Source organism: Camelus dromedarius, chromosome 22 (genome assembly GCF_036321535.1).
Source record: "Camelus dromedarius isolate mCamDro1 chromosome 22, mCamDro1.pat, whole genome shotgun sequence".
Lineage (NCBI taxonomy): Eukaryota > Metazoa > Chordata > Mammalia > Artiodactyla > Camelidae > Camelus > Camelus dromedarius.
The window spans coordinates 4450898-4470340 of NC_087457.1; the positions used below are offsets into that span (position 1 = coordinate 4450898).

Here is a 19443-nt window from a genome sequence, read left to right on the forward strand (position 1 = left end):
TAAAGGGCAAGTGAAGACACATGACCAGAAAAGGCACCGTGGACTTGAACTAAGTCCTCAGTGATCCCCTAGGTGAGTGCTGCCCACCCCTTACCTTCGATTCTCAAGGTTCTGCCCAGGGTGACATCCAGACAGGAGAGCGTCCTGGGCCAATTAAAAGCTGTGTGACTTGGGCCCTGGGACAGGTGCAGGAGCTGGTTCCAGAGCCGTGCCCCTCCCCACCTCTGCTCCCCTCTCTCCCAAGTACCCACTGCCAAGCCCCCAGGTTCCGTGATATTCTGTCCTTCTCTTGTAATCTAATCCAAGCCCTTTTCCTCTTCCTTTATTCCCTAATTATCACCAGCTGAAGTGGTTTTTCAGTCACATCTGAAAAAATTTCCGGCAGCTGAAAAAGAGGTCTCCAGAAGTCAATGCCCATATGCTGGTTCCTGAAGAGAGCCCCTGGTTATGGGGTCCCTCACCAACACCCACGGGGCATCAGACATGTTGCAGAGTCGACCACCCCCAACAAGAGTTTGCTGTGACCCCAATGCCCGCACAGCATCCCTGCTCTCATAAATTTATTTGGCCTACTTATCCGTTACTAAGAAGCAAAAGTAAAAAAATTGCTCATGTTTCTTACTAAAATTATTTATGAGGTGGAAAAAGAAATTGTAATAGAAATAATAAATTTGACTGCATGTTAGATCTGTTCCTTTGGCTTTAAACCTTTGCTGTTTTCTAGGCTCAGACTTGGTAGCTCTGTACCTTTTGTAAAAGAAATTTGCCTTTAGGCTGAAATATCCAGGAGAGCCTATTCTCCGGGCTCTGATCTTTCACGATGTTAACTCTTCTGCACTTATATAGAGATGGCAAGTTGCAAAATAGAGAATCAACTTTGATTTTTTTTTGGAGGTATTAGAGGGGCACCATGATTTGACCCACGTGGACAGCTGCAAGAACAAAGATTTCCAAGGAGAAACAATTCGTACCGCAAGAAGTTTGCAACAACCAACCACATCCCCGCCCCTTTTTAGTATAGAAGCGGACTGATTTCTGACTTGGGGGAGACGGTTCTCCAGCATGTCATTCTGCCATCTTCTGGGTCTGCCAGCTTTTCAAATAAAGTCACTATTCCTTGCTCCAACACCTCAATCTCCCGATTTATTGGCCTGTCATGCAGCAAGCAGTACGAGTTTCGAATTGGTAACAAGATGACTGCATTGGAGGTAGTATGTCTCCACTCTTTCCTCGTTTCCAATATGTAACATGCACATCATTTATGATCTAGTGCAAATAATTCATCAAAGACTACCACAAAAAGAAACTACACTCACCTAGCTATCAACACTGAAGTCACAACCTATCAATTTTATATGCTGTTTAACAACACAACTAAAAAACCTAACATAGGGAATTGATTCCACAGAAATAAAATTATTTCTACTCCTTCAAAACCTTTTTTTCTTTTCTATTTTATTTTGTTTTGCATATTGAAAAGAAAAAAAAGACAAATCATTTTATTTCACGTATTTTGTTATAGCTACATAATTTAAATACTACAAAGAGATTTAAATTGCAATAAAAAATTGTTCATATATTGTACAAAGATATATACAGAATCAATGTGGATAAAGAAAGGAATGGACATTTACTAAAAATCCACTGCACATCCAGTCTTTTACAAGCATATCCTGGAATATAAGCTCTATGATCCAGGGGTCACCCACCTGCATTCTCACTGCTGAGTCCCTTAGTAATCTTCTACCAAGGCACCAGCATAGAACCACACGATCAGTATTTTCGGTATAAATGAGTGAATTAGCTCATTCAATTCTAAAACAAAAACCCTAAAGTAAATACTGAACTTATTTACAGATAAAGAAAATTGGGCACAAACAAGTAGAGTTTCTTCCCCAAGTTCACAAAGCTAATAACTGGTAAAGGCAAGATTTGAACTCATCTGTCTGATTCTAAATACTAAGGTGGAAATCCCTTATGACTGGGGAGGGTCCAGCAGCACAGCCTATCACCCTATCTTTGTTCAGATCTAGCCTTAGACAGCCTGAGACAGCACCCCATTCCTATGGAACTTGAGGGCAAATGATAACAATAAGGATTTTATATCCAGTAGTTTCTTAGGTATCATTTATATAAACTGTCAGCAGGACAGCAGAAAAACTCTGGGAAATATGAGTGGGTCCAGGGCTTTTTGCTGATTAGAAACTCAGTCTATCAGGACAGAGTGACCTTCCCATGAGAGGCCACACGGACCTAAACTAAAGGCAGCTGAGCAATGAAAACTAGCAAGACCCTGGAACTCAAGCAAGAAGGATCCCTGCCATCTCCCGCCCTGTTGCCTCTTCATCCACGTGGACACGAAGACAGAAGACCTAGGTTCTTGTCCAAGTTACACTATCATGAATTCTCACCCATAAAAAGTTACGACTCTATGCTGTCCTAAGTACTTTCCAACTCAAATATGTTGACACCAATATCTCAGCAGAATGTCTATGTCTCCACATCCTCTCTTCTATAAGGAGAATAGTTCTATGGCCACAAAGCAGAAATCCAATTAAAAACACCATGCACTAATCAAGGTGAAAATCTGCGTAAGAGACTTTTCTCTCACGCTCAGTGAATGAAAACTCAGAAAAATTGGTCCTTCTCCCTCAGCAAGTGGGAGGTAGGCTGATTGTGTGTGTGGGTGGGTGTGCGTGTGTGTGTGTAAATCAAATACAATGACGTCTGGTATCTGTACAGATTTTTTTTAAGTTACTATCATTTCATGAGGATGAGACACCCTTTAAAGTAATTTGAATCTAGTGTTCTGAGAGAGTCTCAGGATCTTTTGGTGGAGGAGGGGAAAGGAAAGGAGGAAAGAAGTAAATGAAGCAAAGGAGTAATAATACTGCAAGGGAAAGGCAAGACATTAATTTTGTTCCTACTTGCATCACAAACAAATTACGGACTGGCTTTGCCCCGATGTCCTGTCGAGCACTGAGTTGCAGATGAAGAGGTGACAGCACATTTCTCACTGAGATTGTGACTGTACGTGGCATCTTATAGAAACAAATCATTTATCCTGATCAAACACTCAAGCAGCAGGCCGTAATTCTCCTATTTTGAGAGACAAGAAAATAGGAGTTCAAAGAGGGTAGATAACTTGACAAAAGTCAGAGGACCAGTAAACAAGAGAGGATGAATTCAAACTCAGATCTGAATGCAGAGTCTGATCTTCCCACTCCCAGGACTGGAAAATCCTTAACACACAGACTCCCCAGCTCCCCTGCAGTGTTCCTGGCACCAAGCATTTCCCATGGTGATGGACTCCAGTTCTCACAGACACAGTGCTCTGTGCAGCCAATGACCTTGATCAGACCTTGATCATCTACCTGCCATGCCCAACAGGCTTCACCATAAAGGTAGGAAAGCTGGCTTTCAAGTGCATACAAAGCCACCCCTGGTCTAACGTGGGCTCTTCTGGGGCTTCTCCAGCCTAAATGCAGCCATAAAAGTGCTCAGAGTTTGTACATGAGACACACTACCTCTCTCCATCTGTCTCCACACCTATACTTCTTAGCTATGACCATTTTGATAATATTGGAAACAAATTTTTAAAAACACAAAAGAAAGGATCCTCGAACAATTACTTAATACTTACAATTTTAAATGATTTGTTACAAAGTGAGTATTTACAAACCGAATCTGCCTTCCTAGGTGTCAGTTTAAACAGTTAAAAAATATAATAGCAAAAAATTCTCCCTTACAAAATTAACAAAAACATCAACAATAATCTGGAATAAACTCACAATTAATGCCCATGTTGTACATGGAGAAAACTACAGGACTGTAGTGAGGGGTAAATAAGAGGTGTGAATATAGAGACATCAACATATTGCATGGAGGAAAACAGTTTTGTAAATATGGAAGTTCTCCAAAAAATAATTCAAAACTTAATAAAAATCCCATGAATACTCTTATCTGATTTTTTTTTAACTTGAACAATATATTTTAGAATTCTTCAGGAATAATAAAGTCATAATAATAGCCAAGAAAGTTTGGGATGGAAGAAAAGAACAAAAAAAAAATATCGCACTGTCAGATAATAATTAATTTTTACAATATGTAAGATATAGCGCTGGAGTAAGGAAGTAAGATTGACAGAAATAAAGCATGAGCTCAAAAAGAGACTCTAGTGTACATAAGTATTTTATACATGTGGGATTTCAAATCAAAGAGCAAAGTATGAATTCAATAATTGTCCTGGGACAATCAGAGAATCACCTGGAAAGAACAAATTCTATTCCTGTCATAATGACCACAAAAATAATTACAGATAGGGATGCAAATATTAAAATACTAATAACAGCAAATACAACTCTTTGCTCACATTAATTCAACTTCTCCTCACTATAACAAGTACTATTATCATCTCCATCTTAGACATTAAATAAACCTACATAAGAGATTTATACCATTATAAGAAAGTATTTCTAAGAATAATAACAAAGATAAAACACAAAAGGAAGACATTTACTATCTTAAGAATATTTTGAGCCACAACAAAAATAAACCTACTGAACAAAATGAAACGAAAGAAATGACAAGGAAAAACTCTGTGATAGATGTTGATGAAGACAAGGGATTAATGTTCATAACATACAAAGAGCTGTCACAAAGCAAAAAGAAGCTTCCTCACTTAAATTTTTGCAAAGGACAAAATGGATCATTCACTTTTCAAAAGTCAGATGGCTAATCAGTGAAAAATGCTCAATACTTCACTGGTCATCAAATGCAAACTAAAACAATGAAAAAGCACTTTTGCTCATCTTATTGGTAAATATTTTTAAAAGAAATTGTAGCTAGTGTCCATCTGTGGGAGAAAAAACTGTGAGCGACCTTTTTGGAGGATGACATGTCAATGGATATGTAAACTCTGAAAAACGTGTGTACACGCTGATTCAACCCCACTTCTAGGAATCGTTTTGTTTAGAAAAATAATCAGTTCAAATAGATATACTGTTTACACTGGTGGGAAGAAAAGCTGAAGTGAAATCATATCCAGCGATAGAGAATTGGTTACGTAAGTAATTCTACATTTCTCATTCCACACTGGAGAAGGAATTTCTAGTCACTTGAAAGTAGCCTGTGATGAAAGTAAATGTCACATCCAGGGACTAAGTTTCCAGAAGACTTAACTAAAGGCATGCTCATACAAGATCACAGGAATGTCTGTTAAAGAAAGATGCCAGTCAAACATCCTTTCTGACAGTGGAAAATGGAGAAAAGTTAAGTGTCCACCATCAAGAAAATGATGCGGTAAATCACGGTGAGCTGTGGGCACTGAGGGGGCCAGCGTTTCCCCGTGGCCCAGGGCCTTGTCCACAGCACTCTCCCACCAAAGGTGTCCTTGCACAAGAGACCACACCTGCACATCAGGAGACCCCTCCACTCTATCTGAAGGGACCGGGTGAGTCTGGAGTGGGAGGACGTCTATGATATACCCCTGAGTGAATAAAGCGAGCTGCAGAAAACATATAGTATGGCCTTATTTTTCAAAAAAGAATATATACACACATATACATAGATTTCTCATATGTATGTATGTATGGGTATATATATATGTCATAGGCATAAAGGTCATGAAATATATACACCACATTGGCAACAGCTTTTACACTCAGGAAATAAGGGGAAGGGAGGTAGGGCTCTTTTGGTACCACCACAGTTCTCTTTTCAGTATTTCAGTTAAGTATACTTGAATTTAAAAGTTTATTTAAGTCCGAAGTAAAATGGACGATGCCTACACAAGACATAATGCTATACTGGCCATTAAAAATCATGCCAGGGGAGATACAATATTGTAGAAAAACATGTAATAAGCCGAATGGAAAATGGAGGTCTCCACACAGTAAACAGGCACAGAGTGCTCACTTGTTTTTATGACAGAGCTGATACACACTGATGAAAAGAACAGAAAGTAGATGTTAAAGTGTTAATTATTATTTCTGACTAGTGGGACCTGGATAGCCGTTTTTGTCCCTTTTTTCAGACTTATTGCATTAAATATACATTATTTTTCATCTGAAAAAAGCATTTTTAGATGTGTAGTACCACACATTGAAGAATAATACACGAGTACTTACAGAAACAAATAACTAGGAGACACTGCAGCAGCGCCACACAATGTAGAACGGGCGATCCTGAATAACACCGCGCAGTTACATAAGGACCCACAAAGTGAGAGCACCTGCTGTAACAGGGCGCGGCCCCCTTCTATTTGTCACCTGTGTCTTCAGGGCTGAGGCAGTTCTGAGCATGGCCAGTGTCAGTGTTGGTGTCTGGATGGATGCCACTGGATGTGAGGGCACCTGCAAGCCGAGAGGAATAACAGAAATCATCCTCTGCCTTTTCTGTCTTGTTTCTTTGTTACTTTAAAAGAGAGGCATAAATAAGATAAACTGTGTATCTTCCCTACTGAAATTTCAGTAATGATACCGTTTTCAAAGTGTTCACAACTTATATTCTGCCTATAACCGTCTTTTCATCAAAGCTTCATATTTATTAAATGTTAATTAACTCAGTTAATTAACTCCCTATTGAAACATTCTACTATAGAACATGAAATGCACTATGTGAAAGAACCACTCCTGCAGTGACTAGCTTGGCTGTCTTGACGGCAGTGCAGTCAGCCCCCAATATTCCGTGGCTCTGAGCTCCTGATGCTGCTAAGAGAGCACGCTGCCGCCTCAGATGGAGAGAAAGTGTGAAAGCATTTCCTGAAATCTACAGCACTGACAAAACATAACTGACAAATCCCAGGCTCCTTTGAAGCTGTCATTTTCGGTTTCTGGCCAAACCCCAGTCAATGAGCAGAACCACCTCATTCCCGAGCAATGGCACTCACTTGGTAAGGAGTTCTGGAGAAATTTCCAGGTATAGAATGTAACCAACTATACGTAGAACTCTGACAAAAGAAACAATGCAATACCCTGATTTTGGAAGACACTCAAAATATTCTCCTAAGCCTTTGTAGCTGGAAAGGTTGGGCTTCTCCTGAGCCACTTATTTATTTCACAGCCAGTGAGCATCTCACACAAACCCTGTTAACCTGTGTCTGCTGGGAGCCTCAGGCACACTCTTGCTGTCGATCTTATAAGTCACAGGGCAGAGGTGTGTGTCTCACGGCTGCAACCCTCACACGGGCTCGCCTCCTAGCCTCACAGTTTGAACTTGGCCCCATTTTCTAACCTGTTTATTTGGTATCTGTTCTTCTGTAAGCTGCCTGAAATGCTTTTTGGAACAAGTCAGAAGAATGAGTGGGTAGATAAATGGACAGATGGGCAGGTGAGAGATGGGCAGACCGAAAGAGAGACTCCAAGAAAAGGGGAACAAATAAAATTTCCTGTGAAAAACCCTCTTCTAGTCAGGGAAGAAAACCACCACGGAGAAGAGTGAAGAGGCAGGTAGGTTAGGACTGTTTCCTGGATTCCATGAAAAGTCACACCAAGAGATGAGAGGGTATAACTATAAATAATAAAAGGAAAAAAGCACACATGCTTGAAAAATATATCTACAATATGTACTTTCTAAAGAATAGATTCAAATCAGCAGCGCCCAATACCACAATCTTTGGGTATTTACAGAAATGAGAATCCCATCTCCAAACCACAAGGCATCCCTTTGGAGCACTGAGAGTCTACACGGGGCAGTCATAAAGCCATCACCGCAAAATTTATGCTATCCTGCACTTACGAGGAACGAGCAGTTGTGCACGCGTGACAGTTACACCCCACAGCACCTCTACGGGGGAGGGAAGCTTAGCGAGCCCCATCTCTGCAGGACAGAAAACCAGTCCTGGAGAGCCTAAGCCATCCTACCAGTTCTCCATCTCACAGGACTGGTCACTCCAGAGCAGGACTCGAACTCGGACACAAGTCTGTAAGCACGATATTATCATGCTTTGTGTGATTTTTGTGTGTATAATACATTTGTTTCTGGCATGAAAGGATATTTAATAAATAATTGATTGTCTTGTCTATCTCGTTAGCTCACAATCAATCTTTATACTGTTGAATTGTACTCTTTTCCTCTGGAGAACAGAACGGAAAGAGCGGGGGTCAGAATGAGGTGGAGCTCCATTCTTTATCTGGTATTTCATCTCATCCAAGTCCCCAACCAGGGAGAAGGAGCCAATGTTCTCTTCATCTTTTAAAGAGAGGGCTCCACTGATGATGACTTACTCAACCCAAAAACCAAGGCTGGGGGAAGGGCACATGTAGCAACCAGAGCAGTATCAGATGTAGGAAAGTGAAAAGAGCTCACGGGAGGGCTCAGGGGGTCAGCCTGATATAATTTCAATCGATAAAAAATACCACACTGTAAAAATACTAGCATGAAATGGATTTGTTCTTTCTTGACAATTTTCCACAGCCCACATGTAACATTATCGTGAACCAGTGAAAGGAAGAGTCTACAGATAGGGAAAATCAATGCCACAGGCAGGCTGAAACCCAGGCTGGAGTTTAGGAAGAGAAAGGGCATAGTTAAGAATTGGGGAAAGGCTGGAGGAAAAAATCACAAGGACTCTCAAGCATCATCCTACAATCATATAATCATTCATTCAAGAGAGAGATACTGAGGTCCTATTTTGTGCAAGATTGTACACAAGGCAAAGCAAGAGCGCAGCGACCATGTTGGCAGCAACGGGAGGGGCTAAAATACACTTCTGATCCCGGTACCTTGCACACTTGTCCTCACTATAAAGGCAAAGAAAAAAAGTAAAATAATATTCTGTAAACTCAAAGCATTGCTGAAAAAAAATTAAAGAAGACCTAAATACCTGGACAGACACGCCACGTACATTCCTGGATCAGAAGACAGTGCTCTTGGAATGGCAGTGCTCCCCAGAGTGATCCGTATATTCTACGTGGTCTCGATCACAATCCCAGCGGGCTCCTCTGCAAAAACTGATTAGCTGCTGTTATAATTCATATGGGAATTCGAGGGTCTCAGTAACCAAAACGATCTTGAAAAAGAAGAACAACATGAGAGGACTTGTAATTCTCAATTTGAAATTTTACAACTGTATCTCTAGGTGAGATTAGAGGCCATTTTTAAGTTATTACTGTGTTTATCCTTATTTTCTAAATTCTCTAGAATGAATATAATTGTTATAATAAGGAAAATAAAAAGTAAGGTAACTTTTAAAACATGCACACCGATTCATTCATTGGAAAAAATGTATTTTAACTATAAAGAGGTAAACAAATATCTAGTGTAAAAGGACTACTTAAAAACAAGAGAGCATTTAAATTTTTAAGAAATTGAAAACTGAAAAGCACAAACACATCAAGTTTCTAGGGAGACAAATACAACATATTAACACTTATTTTCAAAAATTCTAATTGAACAATGAAAACTCAAGAAAGGGAAAATCGCGATTGACAGCCAACTGCAAACACATGGAGAGCAAAGGCCTAGAAATCACAGTTCCTTTAACTCTGCTACTACCTCAGTAGGGGAGGAAATTCCTCACTGAGGAGACAGTGGAATCCCATGCATAAGACAGGATACACAGTACAAACTGCGCTAGAATCGGGGGTGACTTTCTTAGAAGAATTCTAAAGTTAGAACATTGCTGAAAAACTATAAATACACTGACAGACAGATTAAAACACACAGTCATATATATTATATAGAAACATATGAAGTCTGCTCCCATGTTACATAGAAATACAAACATATTTGTTCATTTATGTGCACTGATTACTTTTTCCCAGGAAGAATATTTCAACTAAAACAAATAATCAATAATACACGCCTCTTGTCAAATCTAGTTGATAAGTTATTCTGCTATGTAATCATAATATGCCTAAGATAGATCTAAAATAAGTGAAAAAGATCTTTGTATGGTTTCTTGAACTCTTCTCAACATTCCAAACTTAATTTTAAAATAGATCTGAGCAGTATTTCTATATTATCTTTTCCCTCGTGAAATGACCAATACAGTCTGTTGTCAAAATTCTGTCCTTACAATGATTCACGAACACCGTATCCTCACAAAACTGCTGGACAGCAAGTCACTATCCAGACACTGTGACCAAACAAACGAAACACAAGGAAGACAGTGACCCTATTATGGAGGGCTTACCGTCTGCGTCAACACCGGGGTTTTTATTTGATTGGTTTGATTGGGTAGCAAAATAAAATCAATCAATTATTTTCTTCTCTGAGCATTCTGTAAGTCATGACTCTTTTCAGTGTCATGAGCAGGAAAGACTTAAGCATGACTTGATTAGGTCAAATAGCAACAATCATCACCGGAGAGTGAGTAATAAAGAAGTTAACTGATAGCAATTCTTCTGCCTACATGAGACCTAAAATAAACCTACATTGATATCCGAAAGGAAAATGAGGAGATGAGGTTCCCAATGAGAAAACAAACAAACAAGAAACCAAAAAAGGAAAGACTTTTTCATTAACGATTCCAGGCAGTAGTGGAGCATGGTGGTGAAGAGCACAGATGCTTGGGACAATCATGAGGCTCTGAACTCCCACAGCACTGGGTAGCTTTGACACTCATAAGTCAGTGAAATTTTCTGCATCTCAGCCTCCTATCCATGGACTGGGGATAACAACAGCACCCGTCTCCTAGGACGGTCCTAAAAATTAAGATATTTTATATGTAAATTTTAAATAAAATACCTCAGATTTTAAATATTGCCCCAAAAGCACAAGGAAAAAAGAAAACAGAGATAAAATTGAGTTCATCAAATTTAAAACTTTGCTTCAAAGGACACCATCCAAAAAGTGAAAAAAAATCACTCAGGAGAAAATATTTTCAAATAATTTATCTGATTAGGAATTTGTATCTCCAAATAAAAAAGAACTCCTACAATTCAACAAAAAAGACAACTAAATTAAAAAATGAATAAAGGATCTGGAACGGTATTTTTCAAGGAAAATATACAAATGGCCAATAAGCACAATGAAACGATGTTCAAAATCATTAGCTGTAAGGGAAATCATGTAAAACTACTAGTAGAAACCACTTCACACTCACTACATTACGATATAATTAAAAAAAGAATAACAAGAACTAATGAGGACACACAGGAATCAGAGATAACAGCCCTTGCTGGTGAGATGTAACGCTGCGTGGCTACTTTGGAAAACAGCCTGGCAGGACCTCAGAGAGTTGAACAGTTGGTTTCTGAATGACCCAGCATTTCTGCTCTGTGGGCACACACGTAAGAGAACTGAAAACAAATGTCCACATAAAAACTCCTACAGGAATATTCATGGTGCCATTATTCATCACAGCCAAAAAGAAGAAACAACCAAAATGCCTATCACCTGATGAATGGGTAAACAGAGGGGCCCAGCCATACAGTGGAATATTATTCAGCAATAGCAAAGCATGGAGTACTGACCCAGGCAACAACATGGACAAACATTGAAAACGTTACTCAGTGTGAAAGAAGTCAGTCACAATAGACGGTTCCATTTACATGAATTGACTCGATTTACATGAAATGTCCAGCACAGGCAAATCCAGAGAGAGAAGAGTGGCTCCCTGGGGCTGGGGGAGGATGGGGAAGATGGGAATGAGTGCTTATGCATATGGGGTTTCCTGTTAGGAGGATGAAAATATTCTAAGATTGACTGGCATGCACAATTCTTGGCATAGAGAAAAAACCGGTGTAAATATAAATGGGTGAATTGTATTAAAACTGTTAAGAACAAAAGCACCTCGGGCCAGTACCTTCCCATAGTAGATGCAAATTGCTAACTTTTATTACAGGAAGAAGAAACTGCCCTCAGCCTGAAAGCAGGAGATCAGCAAATGTGAGTTAACCGAAATTGGACAAGAGCAGTTTACTTGAAACAGTTGCTGAGTGTATACGAAATATTCAGAATGAAGAAAATCAGTTTGACATCAAGATGAAGCATTCTGCTTCAAATGCAGATCAAGGATTCGGCAAGCCACCTGCTAGAAATAACCAGAGAAGAAACCTGGTTCTTAAAACAAGCACCACATCCAACAAGGAAATGGTGGTGAGGAAAGCAGTCAGCCAAAAAACTGGAACAGTTTGCTACAAATAATTTCTCCACTGAAATTTCAAAAATAAAATGAAAGTGATGCAATGCTGTGCTGCCCTCACGTGAATGGGCTTCCTCTGGTGCTCGACAGTTCTGTAACCCCGAATGAGAGACTCAGGAGAATCAGCATGGCCCCTGGGAGTCCCCAGGTTACTGCTCACCAGCACGCTGACCACCATCACATCTGCCAGGGTTGAATTGCAGAGAAGAGACCAACTTCTGAAAGGCACAGGAAATGATGGCAAGGGAAAAAATGGCTGAAATCAGTCCTGGGACAGAGGCCCTGGCAGCAGAGTCCAGAAGGCTGCAGGTGAACTGGAGTGGCCCTGGGGAAGGAAGGGGACCACAAGGGAGCAGATCTCAATTCACTTCTCTATCTCCCTTGGGTAGGAGAGATAAAGCCTGCATCATTCTCACCTGGAACTGTGGGTTACGGCTGGCAGAAGTCGTACCGACATGGAATGATTACTCAAGACTCTGTGGGAAAAGTCCAGAAAAAGAGAAGGAGTAGGGAGCCAACTCCACGAGCCTCTCAAATGCTCCTATATTTACTGTGTATAACGAAAGGAAAAAGTCATTAACAGTTGTGTGATAGTAAGTAGGAACTTGAGGAAAGATGGGAGGAGACAGAGATTGTAGAATCCACAATGAGTACAAAGGCTTAGTGTATCTTTAGGGAAGTCATGGGGTGAGGGGAATAAGATACATTCTTTAGATAAGTGAATTACAAAGCAGACCACGAGACCAGCCAGGTCCTTGTTTTGGGGATAATAGACTATCTAAAAGCACACAAGCCCAGCTTTTATAGCTGAGGGCCTGGGTCCTTGCTTTGAAATGAGCAGAGTTCTATCTAAAGCATCAACTATGCAAGCAAAGCATTGTCTCTGCTTTTTAAGGCAAGGAGACAGGAGTGAGGATGCACAGGCTCCTGCTTGCAAAGCAGTTACTAAGCACACATTTTTCTTCTGAACATTAACAGGCGGCTGGGGTCTGTTACAATTTGTTAACCTAATCTTAGGCTCCCACATGTAACCATTAAGGAACCATTATGGAGGACACCCTAGGATAACAAATCCTAGCTCTGGGTCTTTTCCTGCCACCTTCAGTCACTCTAGCAGGATCTAGACACATCCCTGACTAACGATCCCACAGAACCACCCAGACTCTTAACTCCTGGCGCTTGAAACTTAATTTTAGCTCTACACAACTTAACAAAGAAAAGTTTCAGAAATAGAAGATATTACATTCTTTTATATCTCATCCTATGAACTAATTTTTCTGATTGCTCTAAGCTGCTTCTAATTGGCAAAGCACCTAATTCTGCAGGTGAATTCAGTACTTTCCATTGGGCATAACTTGCCAGTTTGGGCTCGTTGAATTCTATTGGTCAAATACTGATACACTTAATTGATTTCATTGTTCATCAGTTTCAGCCGGGAGGAGAGGGAGTGTCACTCTGTTCCTCAGCCCACCCTCAACTCTTTTCTCATCAGCAACTCAGGCCTCCTGAAAATAAAACAAAGAATTTGTTTCCCTTCTACGCTTTCCACAAACCCAACAGGAAACATCAGCCTGGAGAAAGAATTCAACAAAAATGTTCAAACAAAAATCTATAAAACCTGAAGCAACTCCATCTCCGGATCATGATACACAATGACATGAAAGTAATTGTGTCAAGCACAAAGCATGCGTGAGCCTGACCACCTCATTTCTATTCTTCAAAGGAAGGAAGGTTTTCATATTTTTTATTATCACACTTTCTCATTGCTTCTGATTAAGCCAAAAATTAGTTTATGAAATAATTAAGCACTGCAATAACAGATTTTTGTTGTATCACTTATAGAAGGCATTCAGAGGGGATAGGAAAACCCAGCTCTGTAAAAAATGCAAAATTTCTTCCCCTGTTAAAAACACGTATACAAAATGCAACAGAGAATTCAAATTCTTGCGGAGAGGAGCAAAAGCCACAGAATCAAAGCAAAGTCATTACTATGAGTCAATTCAAAATTCACTAGACAAGCATGCTCAAAGCATTCAAAGAATTTTAAAGGCACACTGCAAACCATTCACTTAATGATCTGCAGGCTAGAGGAAGAATTTCCCTCTTTAACAGACAACAGAAATCAAAAGGGTGCCCCTCCAAACAAAGACGAAAGATCAATCAGGTTTTTAACAGTTCTGATAAAACAGCATGTTCTAAAGAACAAAATTCAGAAATTTTAAACATTCATTCAAACCACAATGAAACAAGCACTTAAAAAAAAAGAAAAAAACCCCAAAGAAACTAAGCACATTGATCATGCACTTGGATCAATGAGAACGTCTTTTACCCTTCGAAGAAAGAACAGGCTATAGCCTTTTACTTGAAAATTAACACTACTTTAAAGATAACTCCTAAAACGGATTTCATCATTCATGTTGCCTTGAAAACTCTGAGGCACTTGTATCTGATCAGAAAAGCAATTCTGAGTAATAGTATGTTACAATTCAGCGCCAGTTTGCTTTAGAAGAAAAAAGAAAAGCTACTGTTCCTCAAATCCTGCACAGAGTGTGAAGTGCCTCCCGGCCTCTTTCTCCTCCTGTTTTCAAACCTGATGCTCCCCAACCCTTCTGAAACAACTGTGAGAACCTCGTATTCCCACCAATATGTCAAATGACAAAAGAATATCAATTTACTTGTGTAAATATATGCCTACATCTTGAACTGGAGGAGGAAGGTATCAGAGGGCTACAAGGAACTTATTTCTACCTTCCTGAAATCACACACAAACACGTTCACACAGACACAAACACATACACACTGAATTACTGAGCACTTCACAAGCTTAGGAATTCCAACTTCTAGAAGATAACTTTGCAGTTAGTTTAAAATACAAAACTGTCAAGTTTTGAAAGACTTGATCATCTGCTAAATCATCCAAATATCAACGAGACCCAAGTTGCCTTCTCTGTAGAATGTAATTTCCCATGATGTCAAAGCAGTCCCTAAGAAGTACTGGATCCAAGACTCGTGTTTATCACTAGCTATCATCGTTTGTAAACAAGTAAACAGATTCAGAAAGGTATGTCCCAACATTTATTCTTATTGAAATAGCATATGTGTTCAATTGTCTATACAGAAAATAGGTCCCATGATGGTGTTTAAGAGCTTTTTTGTGTATTGCAATATTTATTTTTAAGTGAAGACAATGAGGGTGGGTATTACTCAGTTGTAGAGCACTTGCTTACCATGCACAATTTGCTGGCTTCAATCCCCAGTAATCCCCCCCCCAAAAAGTGCTTATTTAAAAATAAGAAAAAAGTTATAAAAAATGGAGACTAAAAACCACTGCAATGTAGAAGCCAGAACTATAATAAAAAACATGTGTTTCTATCAAATACTGACTATATGTCAAACACAGGGACAACCACAAATCACCCCTGACAACTATCACATGTGGTTCTCAGCAACCCTTCTAAGTAGACACGGATGAGAAGCCCAGCACTGCGGATGAGGAGACGGAGCTCGGAAGAGCCGGGGACGCTGACCGTCCTGCTCCCCGTGACAACACGTCAGCCCAGGACAAGTGCTGACAGAGCTGCAGTGAGGGGACATGCAGCTGCGTGGAAACTTCGGGAGCTGGGCGTCCCAGAAAACACGAAAAATTGTTCAGTGAAAAACCAGCTCAAATATATTACATTGTGCCACATCCTTTAAACAGGGAACATGACTGATACTTTTGATGCCTCCGTGTCCTTTCCGCCATCATAAATTATTTGCCCTCTCAGCGTGACCAGTGATGAACTGGACCCCATATGAAGTGCACTCAGATGGCAGAGCTTTTAAAGCTGTTTTATGAAGTTTGTAAGACTCTGTCTATGCCTCACACAGGCGGTCATCCATCACTTCTCACCGGTGTGGACGTATCACCTGAAATCACTCCTTTCTGCTTTTTAAAATCCCTTCATCTAATCCAGAATTTTCAACAGCAAAGAATCAGCTCAACCACAGACAGTGAACAGCTTTTCACCAAATGGACTCGAACAGCCCATCGGACTACCTGGAAGCCCTTTTCTTTTATTAAACCCACTTCCGGGTACTTCATCATTTTCTGATTGGTGGACTTGGCCGCTGGCTGGCCTACTCAGAGAGCTCCCAGCCTCACATACGGGGATGTTTGAGGGCCCTGCTGTTTGGAGAAATCAGTGAGGAAGGCGGACATCCTCCAGTCAGGACTGCACGTGTAGAAGTGCCACAACGTGCTCAGAAATTATACCGTCAGCACACCTGGGCTCCCATGGACTGGTTTCACATTAACCAAACTCACGAGACACTGATGCAAGAAAACCAGAAACTTAACTTATTAATGTAACAGAATATGTGAAACTATGAACCAGACTGAAATATCAGAGTTCAACCATGAGTACAGTTTCTCCTCCACGGCCTAATCCCGGGCAGGCAGTAACATGACAAACATGGACAGAAGCAGAGCAAGAAGGGTTTCTAGATTAACTCAATGGACTAAATTTCTGTTATACCAACAGATCTACTGCCTGAAAAACAATTAAAGCTAATCACGGTGCACTCTTCGTGGACAGTGGTTGAGACACGACTGTGAGCACCTGTGTAACTCTCCTTTCACTGTCCTTATTGGGCAAACTGATGCACAGAGGTACAGAGATCCAGGGATGCAGATACCTCTAAACACCCAAAGCCCATCCCTGGGAGCTTCAAAGCCAGACAGCCAGGGTTTAAATACCAGCTCTGCCACTTACTAGCTCTGTGACCTTGGCCAACTTACACTCTGTGTGCCTCAGTTTCCACACTGTAAAACTGGGATAAAAATCAAACATTCCTTACTCGATTGTTGAGAAGATTGAAGGATTCATTTCTGTAAAACTCTCAGAAAAGAATGTAGCACATTATTGGTGCTCAACAAATGTCAACTTAATATTAAAGTGATTTACAAGTCTCCTTTCTAATCATCTTCTGTGTTTCCTGGCTAGAATAAGTCCCAAAGAAAATCCTTATTTCTCCTTTTATAAACTCTTGGGGAGCACCCTTCTGTTCCATACCACCACCTGTTTAAACTGAGGGAGGGGATGCCTCCTCCCCACTCCTCTTGGCCACGGAGAGTGCTTCTCCACACCACAGACCCATGGCCCACAGCTAGCCTTTATCACACTAACAGAGTGAGGTGTGAGTCCGGAGAGACAAGCAGGGTATGTGAAACAGTTCCTTTCCTTCCAGTGCTGGCCACACTTGGGAAGCACACAGGATGATCAGCTCCATGGCAGGACAGCCCTGTGCATGATGGGGCAGGTCCTCTCAAGGGAAGGCTCGCTGTGGCCCAGAGTTACCTGGGACAGGGTGAGTCTCTAATTCTGGGACACAGTATAATGACACGCATTTTCCCACAGCCCTGAAGTTCATGGAGAACGTGGCTTCATCAGTAAAAATGAAGACATATATCGCCTGCATACTCTTTTCTGTCATCTCTCAGTTGGCTGCTGGAGACAACATGTGTATAAGTATTGGATCCCATTAAGCCCCAACATATTTGAAGTAACAAAAAATTCTGTGGCTTAATGTTGGTTCAGGGCGACTGTGTAACAGTTCTGACTTTGCTGATGCTAAATTATGGGTATAGGAACTATCGAACCTCCTCAAATATCTTTCATCATAAAACCAGCTTTCCTTATTTTCCTGTTTCTTAGTAATTGCCAAAGACTATCAAATGATGGCTTCTCACAAAACAGTAGCTAAAGTTTATGAGCCCTCTTGACATACCCACTGTGGTAAACACTTTACATAATTTCTAATTCTCACAATTCTACAAAGCAGATATGAGCATCCCCATCTCACAGACGAGGGAAATCTCAGAACAAACTGACTTAGGCTCACGTGGCTCAGTGGCAGCGTGTGCACGCAAACCCAAGTCAAAAAACTACACCCCTTCCTATATGTACCAAATCTCCTACCACTAATTAACACACAGCGGCGGGGTCAATACTCAGGGAACCCAGTACACTTTTCAGCTTTAAGGTGCTCCAGAGGCCACTTCTAGCTGTTTTATAAATTCCCGGCTCACTGGTTTCTAGCACTGGAAGAAAAGTCCGAATTTGCCATTGTTTGCACAGCATGTCTGAGATGTTCACAGCGAGATGACAGAATAAAACTAAGATATAAGGAGAATAATTTTTCCAGGTAGACAGACATAATGGAGACTGTGCTATTCTGAAGCATTAAGCAAAGAAATCAAAATAAAATAACGTTGTTTAAGCTTTCTTTAACAAACAGGAAAATTAAGAAGGTAAGAAGGTGCAACAGAGCCACCTATTGCTAAAAAGACCTTCCAGGTTACCGGGAAACATGCAACACAAAATTGCCTGTAGGATCAGAAACGAGAATCAGATAACTAAAAGCTTCTGTAGCACATACTGCACTTTGTTTCAGGGTAAGGGAGGGGTATTCAATATTTAATCTGATATTGCTAATACTCCTGAATATAAACAAAAGACATAGGCTTATGGAAACTCATCTTAGAGGAGGAAAGAAACCAGTCCAGCCTCTTCAGTTTACAGGAGGGGAGACTGAGACCTGGGATATGTCCTCCTGGCAATCGGCAGCAAAGCTCTCCTAGGCCTCATGTCTTGCACTGTAGCAAAAACCAACAGATCTTTACTAGGCCTATATTCATAAAAGTAACGTCTGTATTTTTCCAACAGTAGGTAATCTAAGTATCTTGCAAAATACTTCTCAAAGAGCCAGGAAATCGTAAAAGTTTGTTGAAATACAAAAACCTTTATTTACATATTAAAACAGCATGAGATTTATTCTATTAAAAAAGTTACATGTCAAATCAATGTTTTGATATTTTAAACCTGTTAAAAGTGCAAGAAAAAAAATCAAAATTTTCTTTAATCACAAAAGAGAGAAGATTATTCCCTGAAAATGATAAATGTGGATTTTTTTAAACTTAATGGATCTGGTCAGAATCCACGAATTTAAATGTCTGAGTGGATGTTACATGGTAACATGAATTCTCAGTTGTAACAATACACATTATGTGTAAATAATCTTCAAGGTCGTCTGCTTAAGGCAATTTAACTAATCCCTGTCTCAATAGAATGATACAGATTTCATTAAAACTTCATACTGCACTAAAAAAATAAATGAATCCTTGTTACTTTAAGCCATATTCATATATATCATATATATACATATTGAATATGCATCAGAAATAAGCCACCCCCTTTAGTATTCAGAGTTGATCCTTCTAAAATACCTGTCATTGTGACAGCACATTTTTATTAAGCACCTTTTGGGTGCTTTGTATACAAGGCGTCTAAATCTCACAGACAAGGAAAACGATA

General features: G+C 40.2%; 1 protein-coding gene across 3 annotated transcripts in view; it reads right to left on the reverse strand.

Moving 5' to 3' along the window:
* Window positions 1-19443, reverse strand: part of LOC135318885 (uncharacterized) — a 174427-nt gene that overhangs the window by 19498 nt on the left and 135486 nt on the right. For all 3 annotated transcript variants that reach the window (XR_010377285.1, XR_010377284.1, XM_064477376.1), the window contains 3 exons: window positions 8825-9010; window positions 6129-6353; window positions 748-3099 (listed from right to left, as the gene is read on the reverse strand). The gene's annotated coding sequence lies outside the window, so the exon portion shown is untranslated. The remainder of the gene's footprint in view (window positions 1-747; window positions 3100-6128; window positions 6354-8824; window positions 9011-19443) is intronic.